The sequence below is a fragment of the Notamacropus eugenii genome, chromosome 2 (assembly GCF_028372415.1).
Source record: "Notamacropus eugenii isolate mMacEug1 chromosome 2, mMacEug1.pri_v2, whole genome shotgun sequence".
In the NCBI taxonomy this organism is placed as follows: Eukaryota; Metazoa; Chordata; class Mammalia; order Diprotodontia; family Macropodidae; genus Notamacropus; species Notamacropus eugenii.
Window position 1 is genome coordinate 499890732 of NC_092873.1, and position 27406 is coordinate 499918137.

Here is a 27406-nt window from a genome sequence, read left to right on the forward strand (position 1 = left end):
AGAAGCCAGATCTCCCTATCGTGGCTACATTCTTTTCCCTTTAAGCTTCTCTTGCTCTGTCTTCTGAGACATGCCACCAGTGGAATGGACCTGCCCCTTCAACAGTTCCCTCTGCCTTAAGGGGAATGAATTGCGGTGTGTCCAGAACACAAAGCCAGGGGCCAGTGTCAGACTGTTTACGAAGTAGCTAAGACCAGAGGAAGATGTTTGGATGAATCAGTGCCAAGGGAATGTGCATTATTCAATCTGCCCCCTTGTCCCTTTTCACCAGGTTTTAATTCTGAGACAAACTTCCAGGGTCCAGGGAAAAGACGCAAGGAAAAGAAGAGAAACCTTGGAAATAATCCTTACTTTTTTCAGGAGACTTCAAGGCAAATTGTTCATTAATGCACTCACAAGTTTCCTCTTTCTCTCAGCTCTTCCCTTATTTGCTCTTCCTTCTCCTCTCCTCTTCCCTTTCTATGTTTTTTCAAAATGCTTTTATGGAAACTCTTGCTGTTCCTAACTCCCTGAGTCTAGAATGGGAAGTTAAAGCAGATGTTTGGGTATAGTGTTGGAGAAATGAGGAAGGTGCCTAAATATTCCCCAGATTGTGAGGGCTTCCACAGAAGTGTTTTCTATTGCCAACCTCAAAAGCCACCTAAACATGCTTTATACCTTCCAGGATAAATAAAGAGCCCAGGGTCTCACATTGCAAATTCTTCAGGTAGATGACCTAGGTCACTCCACTGACCTAGTGGAGTGACCCTAACTGCTGGCATTAAAGAAAGGTCAACATGTCAACACTTTTTATGTGCTACCGTTTACCCTCATCTTTCTGAGGTCACATCTGGTGTCAGGCACTTACTAGCTGTGAGACTCTGGTCAACTCACTTCACCCTCTTTCCCTCATTTTCTTCATCCATAAAATGAGATGGAGAAGGAGATAACAAACCACTATAATATGTTTCCTAAGAAAACCCCAAATTGGGGTTTTGAAGAGTCCAATATGACTGAGATGAGTGAACAACAGCAAAATCTTCTTGAATATTCACACATATTTACATAAATGTTTTATGTATGTATGCATGTGAATGTGTGTAAAAGTATACATATGCCCATTCCAATTTATATTTATATATTCCTGTCCAATAACACAGACTCTCAGAAATATGAGGGACATCAAAAGCCATATTGTTGAACGCTCTCATTATACACATGAGAAAAGTGAGGTCTAGGGAAGTAATATGACTTGCCTCAGGTCATTCAAATAGCATAAAAGATAGAGTTTGGTTTTTTTAAAATTTAATGTATATACATATATGCATATTTATGCATTTAAAAGCATTATTCTGAGGAGTCCCTAGGTTTTTACCAGATTGTCAAAGGAATCCATGACATACAAAAGATTAGGAATCACTGAGGTAGAGAGAGAAATAGCCTTCTCTTAATTGCTGGGAGTACTAACAAGGGGCTCAGGATGAATAAAAGAGCTTCTATTTGTGCACACTGTGATAGTTCCCATCAAAGAAGGATGAATAAGTGAATCCAGACCACACTGGACATAAGAAGAGCTACTCTCCCAGCTCTTTCTGTGTCCATTTTATGGTAGAAGGAAGTTTGGTGAGTGAGTAGGAGACTGCCTTTTGGCCCCCCTCCTCTCTTCATTCCCATCAATGGGTAAAGTGAGATCCACAGGACTGGAGGAGGTGGGAATGATTGTGCTAGGATGGGGCCAGAGAGAGAGAGCATCTGGGTCTGGGCTCCTCCTCCCACCCCCCAACCAACATCACAATGAGAATCAGAGTGGATAGGTAACCAACCTCTTCCCAGCCATCATTCTCTCACCTTGAAATGACCCTTCTCCCACTCATTTGGAGACCAAACTTTTCACAATTGACCATTATTCATAAGAAATTGTTTTATTTCTGAATATAGTTCTACATGGCATATGCATATAAATACGAAGAGCCCTACTTTAACTGAGAAAAATGGAGAAAAGTTGACAGAGAAAGTACAATTTGCAATCAAACACAAAAAAATAGTCATATACATTTTCCCTATTTTGAAGTCATCTTTAGGTCTTTAAGGAAGATCACTAGGTTTTTAAATGTGTTACTGGTTACAACTGGAGAGAAAACTAAGTAAATCATAACTTCAGCTTTGTAAACCTTGCATTTCAGTAGCCCTCACACAACAAGTGTTCCATAAATCACCGGGATCCTGAACTCTCCATCAAGTTATGTTATGGGTGAACAAGAAGGAGAAGGCCCCAGTCTTCAGCATATGACACAACCACGAGGCCTTTCTTGGGATTCTCTCAGTCTGTTCTCCAGAGCCTTGATTTGGTTTTCAAGGTGCTCTGATTCCTTTTGGAATCCAAATGTCAGTAATTGTTCCTGTTGCTGAAAAGAAAGAAATAGAATTTAAGAGCATGGAATCCAAAAGGACCATGCAGCATTCTGAGAATACTGTTCACCTGATCCAAGTAAGCATATCTCCAAAGCCTCTAAACTACCTGTGGAATATTTGTCCAAGGCTATGGACTGGAGTGAAAAGGGCTGGAGGAGGGGCCAGAGTGGCAGCTTTTACCACCAGCTGCTTGGCACAGATGCATAGGATGTATGGAGGTAGCAGAAGGCAGTCAGCTGAAAAGCCAAGTTAGAAGTACACAGGGTGAACATCCACACCAGCATCTGTAAAAGCTAATGGGGCCTGTGGCCTCTGGGAGAAGCAGCTTGTTTGGAACAGATTACAGGCTAGATGTCAGCCCCTTGTGCCTGCCTTCTCCTTCTGGAAGAGGGACTGGCTGTTCTAAATCGAGGGGCAACTGTCTCTGAAGTTGGCTAAAAAATTTTCATAGAAGTACAAGGGATAGAAGTAAAGATTATCTGACACATGAAGAATAAGTCAAATAAAAACTCCAATGCAATTAAGTTCTATAATGTTACATATTAACTGTCATTTACATAGTACTTGGAGGTTTGCAAAGCAATGTACTCACCCCACTCCAGTGAAGTAGGTCATTAAATGAGCTGACCATTTTATATATGAGGAACCTAAGACATGGAGAGATTATTAGCCTTACTCAGAGCCACATAGTCACTGTACAGTGTCTGGTTCAGCTCTCAGACGAATAGAAGAAAGAATAAAACAAAGAGATAATCACCAGAGGTGAGAGAAGAGACACCAAGAGAAAAGAATGTACATAATTAGTTCACTGAAGAAACAGAAGAGCCTCAAGGAGGGAAAAAAAGAACAAGGGAAGACAGAAAGGAACAACCAATGAGAATACAGAGTAACAGAAAACTAAAAACATCCAGGGCAGCAGGAAAAAACCTAATGAAGAGAGTGGAACAAAATGAAAAAGATAATGAACAAGGCAGTGAAGAACAATCCTAGATTTTTTCCAACCAAAATCAATATTGACCACAATAGGATAAAGATAATGGAAAAAATATCAAGAAGATCAAGGATTTAACTGGGATTCTGGAGGGTATTGACAAAAACGAAAATTCAACTCCATAATGAAGATGCATGTGAGCAGAGGAGATTTCCCACAGTAAATCAGGACTGACAACACCCCACAAGTGGAAAGAATTCATGGGATTTCAGCATGAAGAAATCAGAAACTCCAATCTCCAAGATCGACCATTAACAAATTTCAGAATGATAAAGACAAACATCAAATAATCAAGTAAGAAAACTGAAATTCAGATAAAATGATACTACACATTTCCCCAGAGTTCTTAGCTATGTCAGTAAACAACCCCAACAACTACAGTTTGCTTTTTACGTACACAGATACATATAATTAAGTTCTGGGAATATTTAATTTCCTGTTGCAATTATTTCCCCTTCAAGAGTAAAGTGTGTGTATATGTATATGGATGTAAATATAGATACTATATATATAAAAATATAGTATGAATAAAGTACATATGCTGACACATACATTGACATACACATATACATACACACATATATAAGTATATATATATATATATATATATATATATATATATATATATATATATATATATATATATATACACTTACACAGAAACTTTACTTTTGACAGGAAATAATTACCATGGAAAATTATATACACATTTATTTATATAAACTTTATATATATTATATATTTATGAGCAATATAGTGTGTATATATTCTATATAGTTTATAAAGTACGTGTGTGTATGTATTATGTATGTATGTACTTTGATTTTGAAGGGAATTAATTATAGTTGAAAATTAAATATTCTTTGAATTTGGTCATTTTACCTGGATATAGAAAATGCCATTCAAAATGCAAAGTGACCTCAAAGAATTTCTTTATCAAAAGCCTAAACTTAACTAGATCTGGGGAGAGTCTGGTCCAGGGAAACCAAAGATGCTCTAGGGAGAGTTCCTGGTCCATAAACCAATCATTTCTCCGAAAAATAATAGGATACTTTAACCATGTCATTAGATATACTGTGAATTAGGGCATTTGATCTTTTGTAAGAGAAATAGAAATAATTTAAGATGAGATAAAAATTGTGTTAAAATTTTAAAATGATGTTAAGCAAAATAAAAATAAGCTTGTTGATAAAAATATTATTTAAAAATGATGAAGTAATGAAAAGGGATGTAAGGAAAGGAATTGGCAATTCTGAAATAAAAATGTTTATTTCTAACAAAAATGGAGTGATAACCATATAGCAGGAAAGACTGAAACAGTAGCACATGAAATCTAAATTTAATTTTTTTCATTATTTGATCAACTTGGAAGAGTTAAGGATCAGCCACAGGGCAAGAGAGAAGCACATGATGAGTGTAAGTACGTATATTACCAATTATGATTTGCTCAAGACAGTCAGGATGAAGGATGCTATTAATCAGAGAAGCTTGTTTTGAAAAGATCATATGGCAAGAGTGAGCAGTTGCCAGTAGACACTTCACATACTCCACTGGGGTCTTTATCAAGAAAAGTCAAGGAAGGTACCCAGCATGTTGGCTGACTCCTCTATGAAGGATATATAGGAGATCATTGTCAAGAGTAGACTCATGAGAGGGAATGGCTTAGATTATTTCTGAAGTCCCTTCATGCTCCAAAGTTTTTTGAATCTCTTTTTATACAGCATTTTAAAGATTAGAAACTACTTCTTAGGCATGAATTCCTGGACTTACATACCTGGAGTTTCAGAGCTAGGTTATTCTTCCATTCTTCTACTGACTGTTTTCTTTCTGTTTCCATCTTTTGAGTCAATGGGTTTATATGCTCCCGGTGGCTTCTTTCATTCTGCTCTATAATCTCCAGGGTCTTCTTTAGCATTTCCTCCAACTGCCTTGCAGCAGCCTCTGCAGCCTGAGTTTTCACATGCTCCACTGAGGATAATAAAAAATTGGAGAAAACTAAAGAGAGGTGAAGGATCACTGGTTCCCAGAGCAACATTCTGCCTTGGTTTGTTATCTCGATTTAAATGACTTAACTTCTTGGTGTTGATCAAAGACATTCTCCAGCATCCAAGTGCACATACATGCCTACAGACAGGGGAGATGTTGTTAACAAAAAACTCTTTCTGCATATTAATGGCCAAGTCATATTAAAGTTATCTGTTGAGGGCTTGCCAGATGATCTAGGACCATGTTCATGGATTTCTCACCTTCAATATCCCATTCCTTTGCTGAGAGTGAGTGGTCTGCCTGCAGTATTGCATCAGCAACGCCTTCCTTGGACTTCAAGTATTCTTGCAGAATCTCCTCAGCCTGGCAAAGCGAAGACAATGAATTAGCAAAAGGAAATAAAGCTATTGGGGTAAAAGGTTGGCTGTTCACAGGACACTGGCCTTCACAGTGGGCCATTCCATTTAGCATTACTTTGATTCATGTCAGGGCTTGGTAATGACTCCCAAAGTTTCCTCCCCATCTCCTCCCTGAATCTATTGCTAATGGGAGGGTTCACCTGTATCCCCTTCCTGGGCTGCTGGTAGAATTTCTGTTTCAACTCCTTGGTCTTCTGCCGAAAGAGACGATAGCCCCCTGGTTTAGAGAAGTCCCCATTCTTCACTGCTTCCTCCAGAGGACTGAAAATATCCTGAAGCAAAGCTCTGCACTGTTTTGTTGACTTGTCCTGGTTCTGCTGACAAAAGGCATCACGCTTGGCTTCTAGCTGCCTCTTTAAGCAATATAAAGGAAATGAGGTGTAAAAGGTACAATTGGGAGAATATATCAGAAGCTTACCAGAATTTCTAGATATGAATTCTTCAAAAACCCCTTGCCCCCTCCCACCTCTCTATCTAAGCAGCATCATGCCCTCATTCTAGAATTAATTTTATAAGTTCTCCTGGTGTATCTATCCTAAGAGATCTTAAAGATTATATGAAGAGGACAAATCAGTATGGACAGTATGTAATTTCTTAAAGCCCCTTTCCCTTACTATCTTTACCTTAGATCACAATCCTCAATTCTTCACACTCTTTCATGTGTAGTTTTCAATGTCTCAAAATTAATAATATGTGTGTTACAACATCATAGTCAACCATCGTCTTTTAGAAAACATTTGCCATGTGATTTTTTACTTAAAGGAGGTTGCAAATGGACTTTCAGGATCACATGACTGACTGAAGATTATGACCTTAGACTCTAGTAAGCTGTTGTTCTCAGGAAGAGCCTCCTTTTTCTTTTCAGACCTGCCCTCCTTAATGTAGACCCTTCCTTTCCCATGAATAGGAGTAGCCAAAGTACCGCCAATTCCTTTAGGAATTTCTGGTCCACATCTTTGAAAGAATATTTGATAAATACTGCAATAGCTTCACTCTCACAGGTAGCATGTATATTCCACAACTCCTGAAGGGTTTCTGTAGGGAACTGGACTCTTTTTTTATTATCTCTTCATAGTGTGTTAGGGCCCTTTGAACTGCAGCTGAATTCTCCATTTGAGCTAGTGCCAGGACTGCATTTTCCATACAGGGCATTTCTCCACTGGTGATGGCCTCAACATAGGTCAGAATCAGGTTCTCTAGACCTATAGAGAAAACAAAAATGGAAGAGGTCAGAACAATCAGGAGAATAGTCAGAACCTGTCATGCCAAGTAATGGGTATGTACACTTGACTTTTCATTACATCTTAACTAATTTATATCTTAATTCTTGTATTATTGGGAAAGTCTTGGACATAGAGTCTTGAAAGGATTCAAATTAATCCTTTCATACTGTAACATTTTATGATTCTGTAAAACTTCTAGGAAGTTTTTTGATATGGGAGCAAGATGTGTCCCAAATGGCAATAATGAGTAGTGATGGATAGAATAGATAAAGGTACAGCCTCTTTCCTAAACAGGGTAGCCCTGGCCATTCTCTAGATAATTCCATTTGTCTTCCCTCTTTTGGGCATGGTTAGAATGCATCATAGTAAATAATTGGCATAAACATTTCATTGTCTTCACTATTGCACCATTGGTGGAGGATTGGGTGTAGTTAAAAGAAGCCTAACTTTTCAGGTTAGCCTTTTCTAGCGCTAACTTTTTATTCTATTTTAAGGAATTTATTTAGCCTTTTAGAGATTTTCTGACAGAGGAGGAGCAAGGAGGGCCCATGATGAGAGACTATGCAAGTGAAAGACTATGGACAGGAAACCAGAAAGGCCTTTTGTTAACAAGTCTAGCAGACTATATCTTTATGAGGGGTTCTCCTGTAAGGGTGCTTCCTTCTACATTGCTCTCCTGTTCTCTTAAAGACAGCCGAAGAAAAGTACTGTAAGTGAACAGGAGGAAGAAAAGACTCACGGGGCCCATTGACTGTGATGCCTCCCTGGAGAGTTTTCACATTGAAATGCTGGAAGATATAGGAGCAGAAACTTTCCACTTGTTCCACAAATTCAGGTTCCAGTTCACTGTCATGAAGATTCTCGAGCTGAGAAGGCTTCTTTCCGTGTGTTGGTTGATCAAAGATAAAACATTTCTTCTTGGGGAAGAACTGGCAGATACACTGACGAGGTAGGTTGAACATTCTAACTTCCTTTGATTTGCCTGAGGGAAGAGAAAGAGGAGTCTTGTAACAGACAATAGAGCCTGGACTTCAGAGAAGCTCTGTAAAGTGATGCCCCTTTCGGGAACCTATCTTTGGGTCAATATAAGCTTATTAGTACTAGGTCTTTGCATGTTGACTCCTCCATTAAAATATGGGCTTCTTGAAGGTAGGGGCTGTTCTCCCACACACCCTTCTTTATACATCCAATGTTTAGCACTGTAGTTGGCACAATATCGATGGTTAAAAAAAGTTTATTGATGATAATGATGATGACGAAGAGGATAATGAAAAAAGAGAAAGGACTTGTTTCTAAGATAGAAGTGGGGTTCAGTTTTTCGCTGAAGGCAATAGTCTAGATTCAGCCAAAAAGGAATAACTTTCTTTGTCTTCAAATAGGCAGGGAATCATAACTAGAGAAGTCTGTATTCAGAATATGAAATAAATCCAGGAGGTTTCTTCCTCCCCCCTGCCCTTACTCCCCACATCACTGCCCAACTCTCATGCCCTGGAACCTTTCTTTGGCTTCAATGCGATCTCCAGGTACTCATCAGAGGTGATGGGTTCCCCATTAATTTTCAGCTCCAAGATGAAATCACGCACAATCCACACAAAATCTGGAAAGAATGTCACAAAGTCTGAGGAGTTTTCTACTCCATCAGTGCTGGGGGCAGATTTGCTCTTGATGCACTCTGACAACTCAGTCACAAAGCTGGGAAATTAATTAAGGAAATATGGCAGAAGAAAGTGTCAGCTCTTGCTCCACAATTCCTTCACTTCTCTGAAAACTTTTACTTCCTCTTGGCCCTGAGCCAGCTGATTACTTTTTCATCATGAAACATGAGTAATTGCTGTAAAACTTCTGATATGTGTATATGTGTTTGTATATATGTATTTATGTATATACACACAACACACACACACACACACACTCACACTCTTGTACCTATCATTGGAACATGAGGAACAGAACATGGGCTTCAGAAAGATACTGGAGAAAGAAGTGGCCCCCCCTCATCCCTTCCCCCACTGTCCTCTTCTCCCAAATCCCAGAAAGGATACTGCAGCTGGTCCATGGCCTGCTGGTTGATGGTTCCCATGCTGTTATAGACAAAGGTGCTGCTCAGTAGCACAGCCAGGGCAAAGATCCACGTGTCATTCTTGTTGTCACTCTAGGAATCAGAACACATTTCCTGACCTTATTGCATGAAACTTTTCTGCTCCCATGACTGCTCCTCCAACAACATACCTAACTCTCTTGGGTTTTTTCAGGTCTAAAAGTTATAATAGTCATGGTATGCTCTCTTTCATAATCAGTCATGAACAGTGTCCTCCCTTCGTACCTTCTCCACAACACCCAGGCCCTCTGTGTCCAGGAGAACAAGGGTGTGATTTGGTTTCTTGGGATGAGGAACACACCACATCCGGATGCCCTTGGTGTGAGACTGAACTGTGGAGCCAAGGGAGAAGCCTGCACAAGAGTTTGGAGAGATGAGCATGGAGCAATCTGGGGACTCATATTTGGTGAGTGTCTTGGAAATTAGTACAACTGTTTAATGTTAATCCTAAACTGCAAGAAAATTGGCTATTTTCCCATAGTGAAGAAAAGAGGAGATGACATAAAACAGAATCTGTATTTTAGGTCTAATTTTTAAATTACCACAAGAGAGATACAGGATAGACTAGTTGCCTGATCACCACAAGTGGGAACATTTTCTTATATTTCAGAGACCAGGAGAGATACCTAGGAAGTTTTCCCTTATTGACTTCCTCTTCATTCATCCATTATTCACTCATAGATTCATCCATTTATCCATCCATCTATTCATTCATTTCATTTATTTATTTACTTTGTGCAAGGCACTGCCCTAGAAGCTATGAGTGATATTATGATAAACAGGACATGGTCTTTTCTTTCAGTAACATCTGTATTCTTAGGAGATATAAGATATGCATAGATAACTATGTTAAAACCCAAATATGTCGTAGGCAAGCAAAAAATATGAACAGGAATTCAGGGGAGGGGCATTTCATTTCTTGGCTTAAAGGCCTGGGATGTCTTCAGAGAGGAAGAGGCACACCTAAACTGGGCTTTGAAGATTAAGTAGGATTTTAACCCGTGGAAATATGTCCAGGAGGAATAGGAAATTGTGTCAGTGAAAACATACAAACAGGTAATGAATGGTTCAGCCAGTTTGGGAATTAGTTCTTTCTCCAGTTTGCCTGAATTCTAGCATATGTGAAAGGGAATGGTGTAAAATATGTCTGATAACATAGAAGGGAGCCCATGAGTTACTGAATCTTTGACTTAGAGTGAGAAGGGGCTTTTGATATCCTCTAATTTCCCTCATTCATTTTGCAGTTGAAGTCAGAGAGACAAAGTGATGTGTCCAATTTACTCAGCAAATATGAGAATTGAGTCCTAAGCCCAGATTCTTTGACTACCTTTGGTTTTCCCTCAGTACCACACAGCCTTTGTCACAAAGTTTATTAGAATGCTCACATAAAATCACCATCACAGTTATCCTATTCCCAAAGGGCATCTTGTGTTTTCTTCTGAGGTGAAACTAAGTCAGTGTGGCATAAATCAAAATGTATATGGCCAACATTTGGGAAGACCTGTGTTCACATCTGAACTCTAATATGTACTTGCTCTGTGATTATGGGCAAGAATCTTATGACTCAGTTTCTTCATCTGTAAATTGTTGATAAGACCTGTAGTACCTACCTCATAGGGTTGTTATCAGGTTCTAATGGAATAAGGTATGTAAAAAGCTTTGTAAATTTTGAAGTGGTATATATATGGATATATAAATAAATATTCATACATGGAAGTTGCATATTTGTACATAGGACATGTAATGGATACATGTATTCTATCACAGGCTCTATGTCATATGAATATTACATAATGTACATAATATCACACATGCACATCAATGCACAATTGTACAATTTATTACATTATATACATAGAGTATACAGCACATATAACTTATACATGTGCACATTATATATGCACTTATTATGCATGTAAAATACACACACAACATACATGCATGTTTATATGTCAGATATTGTTAAGGCAAAGTGGAAGAAAGCTCCCTTCGGTCTTCCAGATTTCCCTAAGGGGTTTAAGGCAGAGGTCAGAAGGGGACCTTCACTTTCCAGATCTATCCCTCCTTGTTGAATAGAAGTCACCAAAATGAATAACATATACATTAAATGTGCTAAAGGGCTAACCCATGCATACCTTTAAATTACTGACCTCACATACCTGATTTTTTCCCTGCCAGCTTGTTCATCAGGTAGGACTTGCCAGTGCGATATGGGCCCACAATAGCCACCACCACCACAGGCTCAGTTATTGAAGAAAGAATCTCCAGTGATTTCTGGTTCACTCTCAGTTCTCCTTTGTCATTCTCAATTAGACACACTGGGGCTGGCATCAGGACATCAGGGGCCATGTTGAAAGTGTTTTGTTACCTACAAATGGAAAAGTCTGGTCAAATAGGCCAATTTTGATGGCCAATTCTCATTTCTAAATACAGAGCCAGGATGAAGCACCCATAAGACTGCTCTCCTGCCATCATTTGTGACTCCCCATGTCTGTGATAGGAGCCTTCTGTTCCTTTAACATCCAGAGACTTTTATGTTATAATCATTATTAATTTATTTAAGTTTTCTACAATCATTTCCATATATCTTAGATTTTTCCCCTTCCCTCCCCCTTTTTCCCCATTGCTCCCCAGGATGGCATACAATCACATATAAATTCTACACATACATTCTTATTAAATACATTTTCACTTCAGTCATGTTGCTTAGAAGAATTTAAATGAGTGGGAGAAACCACAAAAACAAAACAAAACAAAACATAACACAAGGGAAAATGGTCTCCTTCATTCTGTGATCCAGTTTCATAGTTCTTTCTCTGGATGTAAGAGGATTTTTGCCTCAAGAGTCTATTGGGAATATTTTAGATCTTTTCACTACTGTGAAGGACTAAGTCTACCAGAAAAATTTCTTGCACATTGTAGTTGTTGCTGTGTACAAAGATGTCCTGGTTCTGCTCCTTTTACTCAGCGTCAGATCACATAAGTCCTTCCAGGCCTCCCTGAAGCCTTCCTGTTCATCATTTCTTATACCACAATAGTATGCCATTACATTCATATACCACAATTTGTTCAGCCATTCCCCAATTAATGGGCATCCCCTCGATTTTCAGTTCTTGGCCACCATAAAGAGAGCTTCTATAAATATTTTTGTACATGTGGGACCCTTTCCCATTTTTATGATCTCTTGGGGATACATTCCTAGAAGTGATATTGCAGAAGGCATGCACATTTTTATAGCCCTTTGTGTATACTTCCAAATTGTTCTCCACGATGGTTGGATCAGGTGACAGCTCCACCAACAATGAATCAGTGCTTCAAGTTTCCCACATCTTCTCCAACATTTACCTTCTTCTTGTTTTGTCATGTTAACCAATATGATAAGTGTGATGTGGTACCTAGAGTTGTTTTGATTTGCATCTCTCTAATCAACTGTGATTTGGAGCATTTTTTTTTCATATGACTATAGATAGCTTTAATTTCTTCCTCTAAAAACTGCCTGTTCATATCCTGTGACCAGTATCAATTAGGGAATGACTTGGATTCTTGTACATTTGATTCAATTCTCTATATATTTTAGAAATGAGGCCTTTATCACAGACACTAGTTGCAAAAATTCTTTCCCAGTCTGTGCTTCCCCTCATCTTGGTTGCATTGGGTTGGTTTGTGCAAAAAGTTTTCTGTTTCATGTAATCAAAATTATCCATTTTGTACTTCATACTGTTCTCTACCTCTTGTTTGGTCAAATATTTCTCCATTCTTCATAATTCTGACAAATACACTCTTCCTTGCTCCCCTAATTTTTTCATATTATCATTCTTTTTTAAAAAATTTATTTATTTAACATATAACATTCATTTTCACAAAATTTTGGGTGCCAAATTTTCTCCCCTTTTGTCCCCTCCCCCCACTGCAAAACACCGAGTATTCTGATTGCCCCTATCACCAATCTTCCCTCTCTTCTATCATCCCTCCCTTCCCTTGTCCCCATCTTCTCTTTTGTCCTGTAGGGCCAGATAACTTTCTGTACCCCATTACCTGTATTTCTTATTTCCTAGTAGCATGAACAGTACTCGACAGTTGTTCCTATAACTTTGAGGTCCAACTTCTCTTCAACCTTCCCTCCTGACCCATTCTCTTTGGGAAGGCAAGCAATTCAATATACGCCATATCTGTGTAGTTTTGCAAATGACTTCCATAATAGTCGTGTTGTGTAAGTCTAACTATATTTCCCTCCATCCTATCCTGCCCCCCATTGCTTCTATTCTCTCTTTTGATCCTGTCCCTCCCCAAGAGTGTTGACTTCAGATTGCGCCTTCCTCCCAGTGCCCTCTCTTCCATCATCCCCCTGACCCTGCTTATCCCCTTCTCCCCCGCTTTCCTGTATTGTAAGATAGGTTTTCATATCGAAATGTGTGTGTATTTTATTCCTTCCTTTAGTCGAATGTGAGGAGAGTAAACTTCATGTTTTTCTCTCACCTCCCCTCTTTTTCCCTCCACTACAAAGTCTTTTGCCTGCCTCTTTTATGAGAGATAATTTGCCCCATTCCATTTCTCGCTTTCTCCTCCCAATATATTTCTCTCTCACCGCTTAATTTCATTCTTTAAAGATATAATCCAATCCTATTCCATTCACTCTGTGCTCTCTGTCTCTGTGTGTGCATGTGCGCACGTGTGTGTGTGTGTATGTAATCCCACCAACTACCCAGATACTGAAAAGTTTCAAGTTACAAATATTGTCTTTCCATGTAGGAATGTAAACAGTTCAACTTTTATAAGACCCTTATGACTTCTCTTTTCTGTTTACCTTTTCATGCTTTTCTTCATTCTTGTGTTTGAAAGTCAAATTTTCTTTTCAGCTCTGGTCTTTTCATCAAGAATGCTTGAAAGTCTTTGATTTCATTGAAAGACCATTTTTCCCCTGAAGTATTATACTCAGTTTTGCTGGGCAGGTGATTCTTGGTTTTAATCCTAGTTCCTTTGACTTCTGGAATATCATATTCCATGCCCTTCAATCCCTTAATGTAGAAGCTGCTAGATCTTGTGTTATCCTGATTGTATTTCCACAATACTTGAATTGTTTCTTTCTAGCTGCTTGCAATATTTTCTCCTTGACCAGGGAACTCTGGAATTTGGCCACAATGTTCCTAGGAGTTTCTCTTTTTGGATCTCTTTCACGAGGTGATTGGTGGATTCCTTGGATACTTATTTTGCCCTCTGTTTCTAGAATCTCAGGGCAGTTTTCCTTGATAATTTCATGAAAGATGATGTCTAGGCTCTTTTTTTGATCATGGCTTCAGGTAGGCCCACAATTTTTAAATTGTCTCTCCTGGATCTATTTTCCAGGTCAGTTGTTTTTCCAATGAGATATTTCACATTATTTCCATTTTTTCCTTCTTTTGGTATTGTTTCGTGATTTCTTGGTTTCTCATAAAGTCATTAGCTTCCATCTGCTCCATTCTAATTTTGAAAAAACTATTTTCTTCAGTGAGCTTTTGAACTTCCTTTTCCATTTGGCTAGTTCTTCTTTTGAAAGCATTCTTCTCCTCATAGGCTTTTTGAACCTCTTTTGCCAATTGAGTTAGCCTATTTTTCAAGGTGTTATTTTCTTCAGCATCTTTTTTTGGGTCTCCTTTAGCAAGGCGTTGACCTGCTTTTCATGCTTTTCTTGCATCTCTCTCATTTCTCTTCCCAGTTTTTCCTCCACCTCTCTAACTTGATTTTCAAAATCCTTTTTCAGCTCTTCCATGCCCTCAGCCCACGGAATATTTATTCTCTATGTTTGGGATACAGAAGCCTTGACTTCTGTGTCTTTCCCTGATGGTAAGCCTTGTTCTTCCTCATCAGAAAGGAAGGGAGGAGATACCTGTTCACCAAGAAAGTAGCCTTCTATGGTCTAATTTTTTTTCCCTTTTCTGGGCATTTTCCCATCAAGTGACTTGACTTCTGACTTTTCTTTCCATGCTCACCATGCCTCCAGATCCACCCAGCCAGCACTTGGGATCTGAGATTCTAATGCTGCTTCCCAGCCTCAAGGCTTTGGGCGGGGGTGGGGCTGCTATTCAATGTGAAATAAAGTTCAGGTGCTCAGGAGGGGGCAGGGCTGCCATACAGGGCTCATTTCCCTCAGGGGGTTTATGCTGAGACTTTCCACAATGGATCCAAGCTCCTGCCTTCTTTGAGAGCCCTGGTCTGCTACCACCTCCATGGCTGCCTCCTGAGGGGGCCTGAGTTATGGGGACACCCCACCCCCCTCTCGACCAGCCAAAGAGACCTTCTCACTGACCTTTGGCACCTGTGGGTGGAGGGACCTGTGTGGCAGCTGGAGATTCTGTCCCTGAAGCCTGCTCAGATCTGCTCCCCTGGGTGCCCTGCGGCCAAGGCAGGGCTGGGCTCCGCTCCGGCTCCAGTGCATGATGGACCTTTGGTGTCTGTTTTCAGAGCTCTCTGGAACAAAAATCTCCTCCACTCTGTTGTTCTGTGGCTTCTGCTGCTCCAGAATTTGTTGGGAGTTCTTCTTTACAGGCATTTTATGGGCTGTGGGTTTTGGAGCTAGCATATGTATGTCTTTCTACTCCGCAACCTTGGCTCCTCCCCTCCATATTATCATTCTTTATATGTAGATCGTATATCCATTTGGACTTTATTTTTGTGTATGGTAGCAGGCATTGGTCTATGCCCAGTTTCTGCCACACTGTTCTCCAGTTTTCCCAGCAATTTTTGTGAAACTGTCAATTCTTCTCCCTGAAGCTGGGGTCCTTGTGTTTATCAGATGGTAGATTGTGATATTCATTGACTACTTTGTCTTAAATACCTAACCTATTCCACTGGTCTACCCCTCTGTTTCTTTGTCAGTATCAAGTGGTTTTGATAATTGCTGTTTTATAATACAATTTGAAATCTGGTAGGCCTAGGCCATCTTCTCTACCATTTCTTTTCACTGCTTCTCTTGATGGTCTGGATCTTTTGTTCTTCCAGATGAATTCTCATATTATTTTTTCTAGCTCTAGAAAATAATTGTCTAGTAGTTTAAATGGTACAGCACAGAGTAAGTAAATCCAGAGACTTTTCTGATCTAATCAGCCCTAATTCAATCTATAAGACAGAGCAGTGATGTCTCTATTTGTCTCAGTTTGTGTGAATATGAAACATAACACTGGAGAGTTGAAAAGCAGAAGGAGTCTTACAACGTGGATAGTCCAATCCACTGTCACAGTATGTATGAGGACAATGAGTCTCAGCGAGAGTCAATGATTTATTTAAGATTTTGAAGGTAGTTAGTGTTATGGAAGCATAACTATTAAGGGTTCCTATTTCTTTTAAAATATTAAGAAATAATATTAGGATAGTGTCCAGTCCTAAATTTCTTAGTCTCACTTGGATAGAAAACCTAATCTGTATTTGATCAGATTCTAAGGAATAACATCCTGTGCTGAAACCTTTTTACTTCATTCTTTTAAGAAGCCTGACCTGTTTCTCCAAGGGAGGGCCTTGATTGACTCAAGGAGTAACCCAGGGTCCCTGAAATCCATAAGGACTATAATCCAACAAAAAGGTAGAATGTACTTTTATTAGTTTCATGAAGAGCAGCACCCCTTTTGTTCACCCTCAACCATAATGATCACTTTTATGGAAATGGTTCTTCTGTTGTGTGGAAGTTGCTACTACTATTCTGTTTAAGAGTATGGCTTCATTCTCAAAGTAAAATGTATAAAATAAAATCCATAGAATTATAAAGAAAACATTATATTGCAGTAGAGTGCTCAAATTATTTAAGCAAAAAAAAAAGCTCCTGGACCCCAGGTTAAGAACTTTTGTCCAAGCTGAATTCTGAGAGTTCTGTTATCTTATTATCCTTTGCCTCTGTCCTCTAATAGTTAATGAAAATAACTGGGGACACAACAGGGCCCTTGCAGGGAGTCATTGAGGAACAAAGATTTACTGGCCATATTGATTTTGCATTCCTTCCTCCCTCCCTCCCCCCTTCTTTCCTCCCTCCTTCCCACCCTCCCTAACTCCCTCCCTTCCCCTCTCCCATCCTTCCTTCCTTCCTTCCACAAGTGGGTGGCCGTTACACAAGTAATACTGATTGCATTGCTCTGGGAGTTACAAAGAATTCCAAGAATTCATTGATGAAATCTAGTCCTCCTTTTCTCATATCCTAAACCTGACATGCTATCTATGAGGTATTCCTAACTTGGGGTCTTTTATTAATAGTTTGATAATGTATTTCAACATAATTGGTATTTTTGAAGATCTTTTCTTTTTTTAATTTATGTATTTAATGCATCATTCTTAAGTGGGAAGCATAGTCTTCACTAGACTGCCTAATAGGTCTTTGGCACAAAATATCTTGAGACTCCCTGAATCCTTGACTCAGTCTTTTTCTCCTTGTTTTAGATACTTCACCCTCTCTTTTCTTGTTCTGCCTTGGCTTTGCCTCGTCTCTGTCTTTCTGGTTTTTGTCTAATGCCACTCTGTTTTTCTGATCCTTATTCTGCTGACAGTTAAGGTATCCTGTTGCCTTGACTCTGGCTAGAGCTATAAGGTGACGTCTCTTGGTGTACCAAGATTCTTTACTGTGGTGAACCCAGATTTTTCCAAGAGCATTACTCCAGATTGTGGATTTTACTTTGCTTTGGGGTTTCAGGATTTTATGACTGTTTGGAAGAGTAAAAATAAATGTCACAGAATTTCATAGTTGCCAGATAACTCCCTGGCCATTAAGCCCAGCTAGTACTTCAGCAAGAATCTTTTTTATAATATCACTGAGAATGATCATCTAGTTTTTGGTGGAAAACCTCCCACGCAGGGAACCCACTGTCTCCCAAAGCAGCCCAGTACATTTCAGGGCAGCTCTAATTGCTATGAAGATTTTCCTAACATCAAGTCCAATTTTGCCTCTTGACATTTCTACCCTTAATCAATCACTGGAGACCAGGCAGAGCAAATTCAATTCCTCTTCTGCTTAACAGCCCATCAAATACTTCAAACAACTGACCCTTCTTTGCAGGCCCAACATGCTTACTTCCTTCAACTGATTCCAATGACTGGTATCAGTCATCTCACAACTCTGGTAAGTCTGCTGTGAATGGATACCCTCTAGCTTTTTCAAGTCCATCTTAAAACATGGTTGACCTAAACCTAAACCTCCCAGAACCGAATACAAGACTCAAGATGTATTTGACCAAGGCAGACCCAAGGAATGCCATGGTAATCCTTCATTCTCTGTTTCTTCAAGCCTGAGCTGGTATTTCTTGTCAAATACAGCTAGACTCAACTTCTGCTATGTGATGATCAGTTGGAGGACTTAGTAAGTTTTGTCTAATTCAAAGAAAACCCAGAGGGACATCATACAGGCTGCTTTTAATTATTTTAAAGATTCTGCTTGGCCCTACAGTGTTGACCTGGGTGTAGTGGGAAGAAGTTATAGGACAGGCACATCTAAGTTTGGTATAAGAAGTAATCAGCAAGCATTTATTATGCACCTACTGTGTGCCAAGCATTGTGTTGTCACTGAGACTATAAAGAAAGGTAAAAATAGCAGTTGTAAGAAGCTACAAGACAGGCACTTCCAGGTGTGGCTATCAGAAATTGTGAGCAAGCATTTATTATTCACCAACTGTGTGCCAAGCATTGTGCTGTCACTGAGACTATAAAGAAAGGTAAAAATAGCAGTTGTAAGAAGCTATAAGACAGGCACTTCCAGGTGTGGCTATCAGAAGTTGTCAGCAAGCATTTATTAGGCACCCACTATGTGCCAAGCATTGTGCTATCACTGAGACTACAAAGAATGGTAATTGATCGCAATGATCTCCCAGTCTGATGGGGGAGGTAACATGCAAGCAACTATGTGCAAATTTTCCTTGCAGTTGTTGCTCCATCATTTCAGTCATTGCTAGGTCTTCATCACCCCATTTGGGGTTTTCATGATACTGAAAGTGGTTTGCCATTTTCTTCTCCAGCTCAATTTACAGATGAGGAAACTGCGGCAAACAAAGCTCAGTGACTTGCTGAGGGTCACGCAGCTGGTCAGTGTCTGAGACAAGATTTGAACTCAGACATATAAGGCTTTCTGACTCTAGGCCTGGCATTGCATCCATGGTGCGCCTGCCTACCCATTTGGAACTGTCCAAAAGTAGAATGGGTTGCCTTGGGTAGTACATTCCTCCTTACTAACTGTTCAAGTTGATGGATTACCACTTATTAAGTATGTGATTGAAAGATTTTGGTTCAAGTTTGGATTGGTTTAAGTGGTCCTTAAGGTCTGTTTCAATTCTGAGACTCTGTGAAGTGTCTTTGGTGGGTTTTGTTTTTTGCCTTAGCCCATATTACACAATGATTTGCTACCAACTGAGATGTGAACATATATTTCTTTGTATATCTACACACACGTAAAATATACATATTTAGATATGCCCATATTTCACATATACATGTTTATATGTAAGTTTAGATGAACATGTAATGTATGTACTCTTATACAGGTGGGGAAGTTTTATATATCTATATCTATATATATCTCTCTATATATATATCTATATATCTATATCTATATATACACACACACATATCTGTGTATGTATGCATGCGTACCTACATACACACACAAGATGTCCCCAAAGTATTAGCACACTTTCAAGTTACTGAAATGTCAAACTTCACTAAGACTTTTGGGATATTCTGTATTGTGGATTATGAAAGGGATAGAAATGTAAAGCAGTGTGGTAGAGTACAAAGAATGCTGGATTTGTGATCATGGACAAGTCATTAAATTATCTGCGCTTCAGATTTCCCCTTTGTTAAATGAAGAAGTTAGACCTATTAAGGATGACCTCTAGGATCTTATAAATTGGAGCTGGGAAGTTACAAAAGATCTTGATTCTCCCTTGCTTTTCACATTTGATTACTTCCAAAGCCTTTCCTTCATCTGGCTGTCATTAGGAAAGAAGAAAAAGATATTCTCTTTCATCTGGCAGAGGTCATTAGGTGACCTCCTGAGCACCTTCTGAGTTTGTCCAGTCTTTACCGAATGTTATTATGGGGTCCTGTAATTGACTGTTGTCTGTTTTCCTTAACCAAACCCCAAATGTTTGATCCTTTCTACTTCTCCCCTTTCTATCTGAACCCAGCTTCATAGGACCCCTGATGCCCCTTTCAGTATGAAGATAACATCATCTGTTGAGTAGAGTGAGGAGCCTAAAAGACAGCAGAGAGTATAGAGGAGTGAACCAAGGAGGGGAAGGAAGTAAGAAGGTAATTAAAACAAGGCAAAATAAAGTCAGTGGCAAACTGATCAGGGATCTGGGAATCCAGCCAGATGAAGGGGCTCAAGACACCTTTTGCTTCTTTGAATACGGAATTTTTAAATAGGAAAGCTCTGCTTAGAATGCAAGAAGTGTTCCACTGAGGAAGACATAAGAACAGTAACTGAATGTTGCTGATATTTCTGTAGGACACCCCATGGGATGTGCCCTTAAAGATCATGAAGCTAGCAAAGCTCATTGTTTCCTTTCCAGTGCAACACAGTGCCATAGTGAATACAGTGCTAGACTCAGAGACAGAAAGATTTGAGTTGGAATCCCACCTCAAGTAGTGACTGACTCTGTGAACTTGGGCATCCCTTCCCTTCTGGCCTCAGTGATCTCATCTGTAAAATGAGGTGAGGTGGGCTTGGACTCAATGACAACTTCTTGCCAGTTCAAAATTGAGGATTCTGTAATAATATAGACACCATTTCTGGTTGCACGCCATACATCTGTGTAGTTACTAACTTACCCAGTAAAGAGCTCTATTTGGTTTCATTTTCAGTGTGCCATTTCCTTCTGCCCAAAGCTGGTTTTTAGGAGACTTATGAAAACCTGGAAAATGTGAGGCCTACGTAGCACAAAGTACCTGTTGTAGAAGATGGCTGAAAGAGCTTTTCAGTGAATTTTATTTCTCTTTGGAAGGAGCTATATGGCTACGGCTGTGAATGTGTGTTGTATATATTGAGAGTCAAAAAAAGAGGCAGAATTGAGATAAGTTGCCATCAGATCCTGGAATCTTAGCTTTGGAGCTAAAAGGACCTTAGACTTGTCCAACCCTTTCATTTCATAGATAATTAAATGAGGCCCAGACATGGGAAGTGATTCTCCAACATCACATAAGTGATGAATGACAGAGGTATGATTTAAATTCAGGGCCTCTGACTCCAAAGCTGCTTGTCATGGTCAGGAGGTAAGCCCAGGTGTGTATTTGTTTGTTCTTTGGTGGGGAAGAGGTGAAAGGGAAGGTAGGAACTAGACCTGTGATTTCCTTCATGTGAGAACTCTCAACAGAGAATCTCCCTCTCTTGGTGCAGACAGGCACCCTCTCCATAACTCATAGTCTTAAAGAGCTGTCTGGGACACTTGGGGCTTAAGAGGTCTGCCAGTATGTGTCAGGGTAGGACCTGAACCCAGGTCTCTGTGGCTTAGAGGCAGCTCCATCACCTTTCTGTACTTCTGCATGCTGTTATGACTCCTGCTCGGTTTGGAGTTGCTGTGGTCAAAATGTCATGTTGTTTTCATCTGTACCTTTTCCTGAATACATGCCTTATATTGTCTCTCTCACAGAAATCCCCATTTGTAGTAGCCTGCAGCCTTGTCCATATCTGCCTCATGGTTCCTTATTACCCTGCAGATGATGTTTAACTCCCATTCTTCCAAAGCTGTACTGTCCCTTGATTTGCAGTCAGTTATAAATCATCAGAAAAATCTTGGTGTTAAAAGCATTATTCTTTGAGGGAGAACCCTGAAATAACAGAAAGAATTTTGCTTTTTTCCTAAAGTCATACAAACCATGCTCCTTTTCCTGTTCCTTTCAAGACCAGCTCAATGTCCACTGACATCATCTATCCAAGACACATCTGTGTAGTGATCACTAGGTGTCTTTCATCTACTAGGTTTTCCCTGTGTGGGTACTTAGGTCAAACCTTTGAGTGATTTTAAGTCTCTTTCTGGTGGCCCTACAGTTGGGTGGGGTTGAGGCAAAGTGAAGTAGGTCTCCTCCTCTGCAGAGGGTTCCCCTTCCATTTAGAACAGGGATGTACTTTTGTGTGTCTAGATTCCTGGTATCAATCTGATGAAGTCTGTGGACCATTGCTCAGATAATGCTTTCAAATGTACAAAATAAAATACAGATGTTGCAAAAGAAGCCAATTCTATGAGATACAGTTATCAAAATATTTTCCCCTTTGGGGTTCACAGGGTCCTCTGAGCTCCTTTGGGGGGAGTGATGGACCCCAGATTAAGAAGCCTGGATTCAGCCTCTGTGCTGGGCATCCTCCAGGACCCCTTTAGTGAGCCTAGATCTGTTTTTATTCCTCAATGTTAGTAATTAGAAGGTTGCTCTTTTTGACTTGTTTAATGCTTTGTGCCAGGCACTGAGCTCAGAGCTTTCTAAATCTCATTTGGTCTTTACAGCAACTCTGAGAGGGAGGTGCTATTAGCTTCCCTTTATGGGGGAGGAAACTGAGGCAGGCAGAGGTTCACTGACTTGCCCAGGATCCCACAGTTAGTGAAAGTCTGGAGCTACACTTGAATTCAGGTCTCCCTGACTCTATGTCCAGGGCCCCTTGCCCTGTGGCACCCCCTAGGGTCCTTATGTAGATTCTCTCCCTCTCTGCTCCTGTTGGTTAATTCCTGCCTGGAAGGGAATGCTCTGACTCTGACATCTGAGTTGCCCTCTAGTGCCCTCTAGTGACAAAGAAGAGACAGCACTATTGGGGGAAAGAAAACCCCAAGTCTTGTTTTGGGTTTGAGCTCTGCCCCCTACTTCCCACTGTGACTTTCGGCAAAGATCTGAAACTTCTTAGTTCTCAGTTTCCCTGTGTGTAAAATGAGGATGATGCCTAATTTCTTCATTTGTCAGAGTGATTTTTTTGGGCTCAAATTAAATAATATTTTTGAGAACAATAGTTAGCATTTCTACAGGGCTTTAAGGCATGCAAAAAGCTTTAATGTATTATGTCATTGCATCCTCACAATGATGCGACTACAAAACCCATTTTGCAGATGAGTTAATGGAGGACGAGAAGGATCCTGTAGCTAGTAAGGGGTTCAGCAGGAGGGCTCAAACTAATGTCTTCTGACTCCAAGTCCACTATTCTCTGGACTGTGACACTGCTGCCTCCACAACATAAGCCACACAAATTTTAAAGTATAGTTATCAGTACTTTGTTAGTGTTCTTGGTTCAATTGTCTCATCCTGTTCCCTTTCTGTTCCAAAAAAACAGGTGGTACAATGAATAGAGAGTGCTGAGTCTGGAAGTCAGGAAGATCTGAGTTCAAATGCAGCCTCAGACACTTTTCCTGGGAAAGTTCTTTCACCTCTTTTTGCCTTAGTTTCTCCAACTGTAAAAATGGGGACAGTAATATCACTTACCTCCCAGGGTTGTTGTGAGGAAAAACTAAGTTATTTTAAAGAGTTTTACAAACTTTAAAGTGCTACAGGAATGCCAACACTTTTACAGAAATGCTAGTTCTTATTCCCCAAAATAAAGCATGAGATGTCCCAGTGTTAAATTCTCTGACTAGACTAAGCTAAAGGAGTTTCATCCTGGACAGCCTTGGGAGAGTTGCATTGGGTTTTGGCCACATTTTCCTGCCACACTTCTCTAGCCTCTCCTCACCAGATAAGGACTCTCTACTGTTCAAAGATCTTTTTGTGTCTACATCTCTTAGGGCAGTGCTGGCACACAGTAGGTGCTTAGCAAATATTGATGAGTTTTTGACTAAGAGAACAGGAGTTCTTAACTTTTGTGTCCTGGACCCCTTGGACACTGGGGAAGCCTATGGATCCTTTCACATAATGTTTTCTATTGTGTAAAATAGAATGGGATTTGAAAGGAAACTAATTCTATTGAAATAAAAATGAAATTTTTCCCATCCAAGATCACAGACCCCCTAAAAACTCTCCATGAACCCCGTGGGTGCCTGTAGACGCCAAGTTAAGAACCTCTCTCGTTAGAACCCTAAAGTTCAAGGCTATAGGAACGATGTGAATAGGTGAGAGTGAGCCAGAAAATAAGATGGAAGGGAGGAAAGATCCCTTTGATCACCCAGGTTGTAAAAAAGCAGGGGAGAGGAGCGGAGATGAGAAACAGCCCATGAAACAGAGAGAAGAGCTAGTGAGCGCTCAGCCCGCAGCGGGCACTCCTTCAGGACTTAAACTTGGCTCATCCCCAATGTTCTCCATTAGAGTGTTCAGCCTTTTCGTGGTGCTGGTCATTTTCCCGGAATCCCTGACACCTCTTAATCAGCCAACGTTTGTCACGCAGACCACCTGGATGAGAGCTAGGGATACAGAGATCAGGGAAAACAGCCCGCCCTGGCGCACCTCGCAGCTTAGCAGAGGTTTGGGGACAAGATAACACAGAAGCGGAGACTTTGGAGAGCAGGCAGTGGCCTCTAGGAGGGCAGCCAATGCGTCCTGTACGAGGTGATGCTCCAGCCTCGCCCGGCAGGAGGCTGGGGAGTCCTCTGCCCGCCGGACGTGAGAGAGGACACTCCAGCTACAGAGCCAAGCAGCTCAAAGGGACCGAATGGAGCGACAATGGGGCTCCCTGCTCCGCGGATCTCAAACAAGGAATAAAGGGGCACTAGAAAAAAGCCCCCATGGAAGAGGAAAGACAGGACAAATCCTTACCTGTCCCGCTGAGTCTGAGGGAGGAACTCCTATTTCCTCTGTTCTTGTTTTCCTCCTCTGCTTCTTGACTGTTCGTTTTTATTCTGATGCCTCAGCTTCTGAGTCCTGGGTGTTTCTGGGCTTTCACAATAGTTAAAAATTAAAAAAAAAAAAATGAGCGTCCAAAACGGAAGCAAACAAAAAATGAAAGAGAAAGAAAAGAGCTTTCCCTTTGAGTCACTCAGTGACCTGAGAAGCTATATATGGACTTGGAGGTGGGGAGGTGTGGTGGGAGGTGCGAGTCGGGAGGGGGATGCTGAGGACAGGCTCTTTAATGTCAGTGTTTCTCTGTAAAATTTCTATGCAAAATTCTCTTCCAAGGTTTTGGGAAAGGCAGGCAACACAAACTAGTCTAAAACAAATTTGCACACAGCCTTGACAAGTGCTTTTCTGGATTTGTGTTGTTTTGGAATTAATTTCCAACAAAAGACAATGCAAATGATGAATGTTGCCCACATTTACCATCTGAATTGGATTTTTGACTCTTTTACCCAAATCTGGAACCAAAAAACATCACTGCACCATCAAAGGACCCCAGTGTTTACTGAATTGTCATATCTTAAAATTTTGAGTTTTAAGGGATATTTTTGACTGGGTTGTTGCCTGGCACTTTGAATCAGGGTAAGTCAAGACGCTGTGATTTCTGCCCTAACAACATTGGGGTTGAAGTTGAGGAGAAAAGGAGCGCTCCACCTAAGAAGGGAAAGTCTAGTCTGAGTGATAGGTTAAGGGAAGAGAATTGATGGCCTGGAAGGCAGGTGTCTGGTCAATTGAGGGTGAGGAGGAAGAGGATGGAGGGCTTAAGATGTGACCAGAGGAGAGGGCTTTCAATTGAGGGGGTAGGAGGGTTCAGTCTAGCTCAGGAAGGGGCATGGTTTGATGGTGCTGTGAAGGGATAATGTGACCTGAGAAATGAACCTTGGCTGTATGAGCCATGAAAAGAGCAAACTGGGAAACTAACAAAGCAGAAGGGACTACTGGGGAATGTATGTTAGAGAAGATAAGCCAGGAAAGATGGTTTGAAAGGATGAGAGGTGGAAAACTTGAGCAGTATTGGAGAGTCTTCCCTGAGAAAAAGGCAGAGCAAAATGGGGCTGAAGAATCACAACCTAGTGAAAATTTAAAGGGATCTCAGAAGGCATTTGAGGCGGCGAGGTGACCTAGGTGACAGAGAGACTCAAAATGCTACTGCCTCCAAAAAACTAAAGGTCCTGACCATGTAGGGGGAGATGGAGAGGTATGTGGGGGCTTTGAGGGGCTACAGCATATAACCAATGAGGAACCTGGAACAACAACAACTGTAAAGGATGTGATTGAGGGTACTGTATGGCAGGAAGAGAAAACTGGATGCTCACAGAGTGATGTGATAAAGCTTTTATTAAGTACTTACTATGTGCTAGGTACTCTGCTAAGCAATGAGAATGCAAATACAAACCAAGAGCAAGATAGTCCCTCCAGGAACTTACATTCTTATTATTAAAATTCATTTTTATTGACTTTTGTTTTTTATGCTATGATAGTTTTCCCTCCTCCTATAAAGCCACTCTTCTACTAAATTGTGTGTTTTAATGCCAAAAAAGAAGAAAAACAATCAGCACAGTAATTATAGACATTGAAAAAGCTGAAAACATGAAATGAGCAAAACCTGTGAACCTCCCATCTCTGGAGCTTATGGGGGAATACAAGAAAAAGGGAAGCTGAAAGGGTGGCTGGAACCTGAATGGGAGCAAGTTCCAGAAAGAATCACTGACTGCACCAGGTTTAGAGTAAGCATGGCTGGCATCGATGTTTCCCGAAAAGGAGTTTTGGGATGGAATCAGAGGAAGGCACTGAAGAAGAGGGTGTTGCTAGAGTGAAGATAGCCATATAGGTAGTAGTCAAGGATCTGCAGGTTAACAGGTGAGTGACCATTGTGCTTGGCTGGTACCCTCAAGATTTTGGGAGAAAATATAGAAAGCTTCAAACATATTGAGCAGACAGCCTAAGATGAACATTTGGGAAAGTATGGATGAGAGTCACCCAGGATGGGTGAACAAGGAGGGGTTGCAATCTGTGTCATTGGATGGAACTCCTACATCTGCATCCCTGGAAACAAGTCTCCAATCAATGAGATAACAGATCTCTTTGAGTCTTGGAGTAAACTTGAAGTACTAACATATCTGTGGGTCTTAATGTGCCTGTGGGCAGGTGGTGAGTATAGAATATAACATCTGATTCCTAGCACAGTGAGTGTTCTGTACATAGCAGAAGATTAATAAATTTAAAAAAAAATTTGAATAGCCCCCTAACTTCCTCTTTTCTTCCTTATAGCTGGTCCCTATGGGGGATTATTCAGGTCTAGGGGGCAGGGAAGTAGCTGCTCAAAAGAAATGTGTTAGAGTGTAAGCACTGGAGTCTGAAAGAACTGAATTCAAAGCCAGAAACAGATTCTTACTAGTTGTGGGAACCTGGAGAAGTCATGTTCCCTCTTTCTGGCTTAGTTTGCTCCTCTGTAAAATGGGGATGATAATAATACCACCATTAACTCCAAGGTTGTTGTGAGGATAAAATGAGATAATATTTGTAAAGTGCTTTGTAGATTTTAAAGCACTGT

At 40.4% G+C, this 27406-nt stretch overlaps 1 pseudogene; it reads right to left on the minus strand.

Moving 5' to 3' along the window:
• Positions 1-1905: 1905 nt before the first annotated feature.
• LOC140529944 (guanylate-binding protein 1-like) lies at positions 1906-24928 on the minus strand (annotated as a pseudogene).
• Between the last annotated feature and the right edge of the window lie 2478 nt (positions 24929-27406).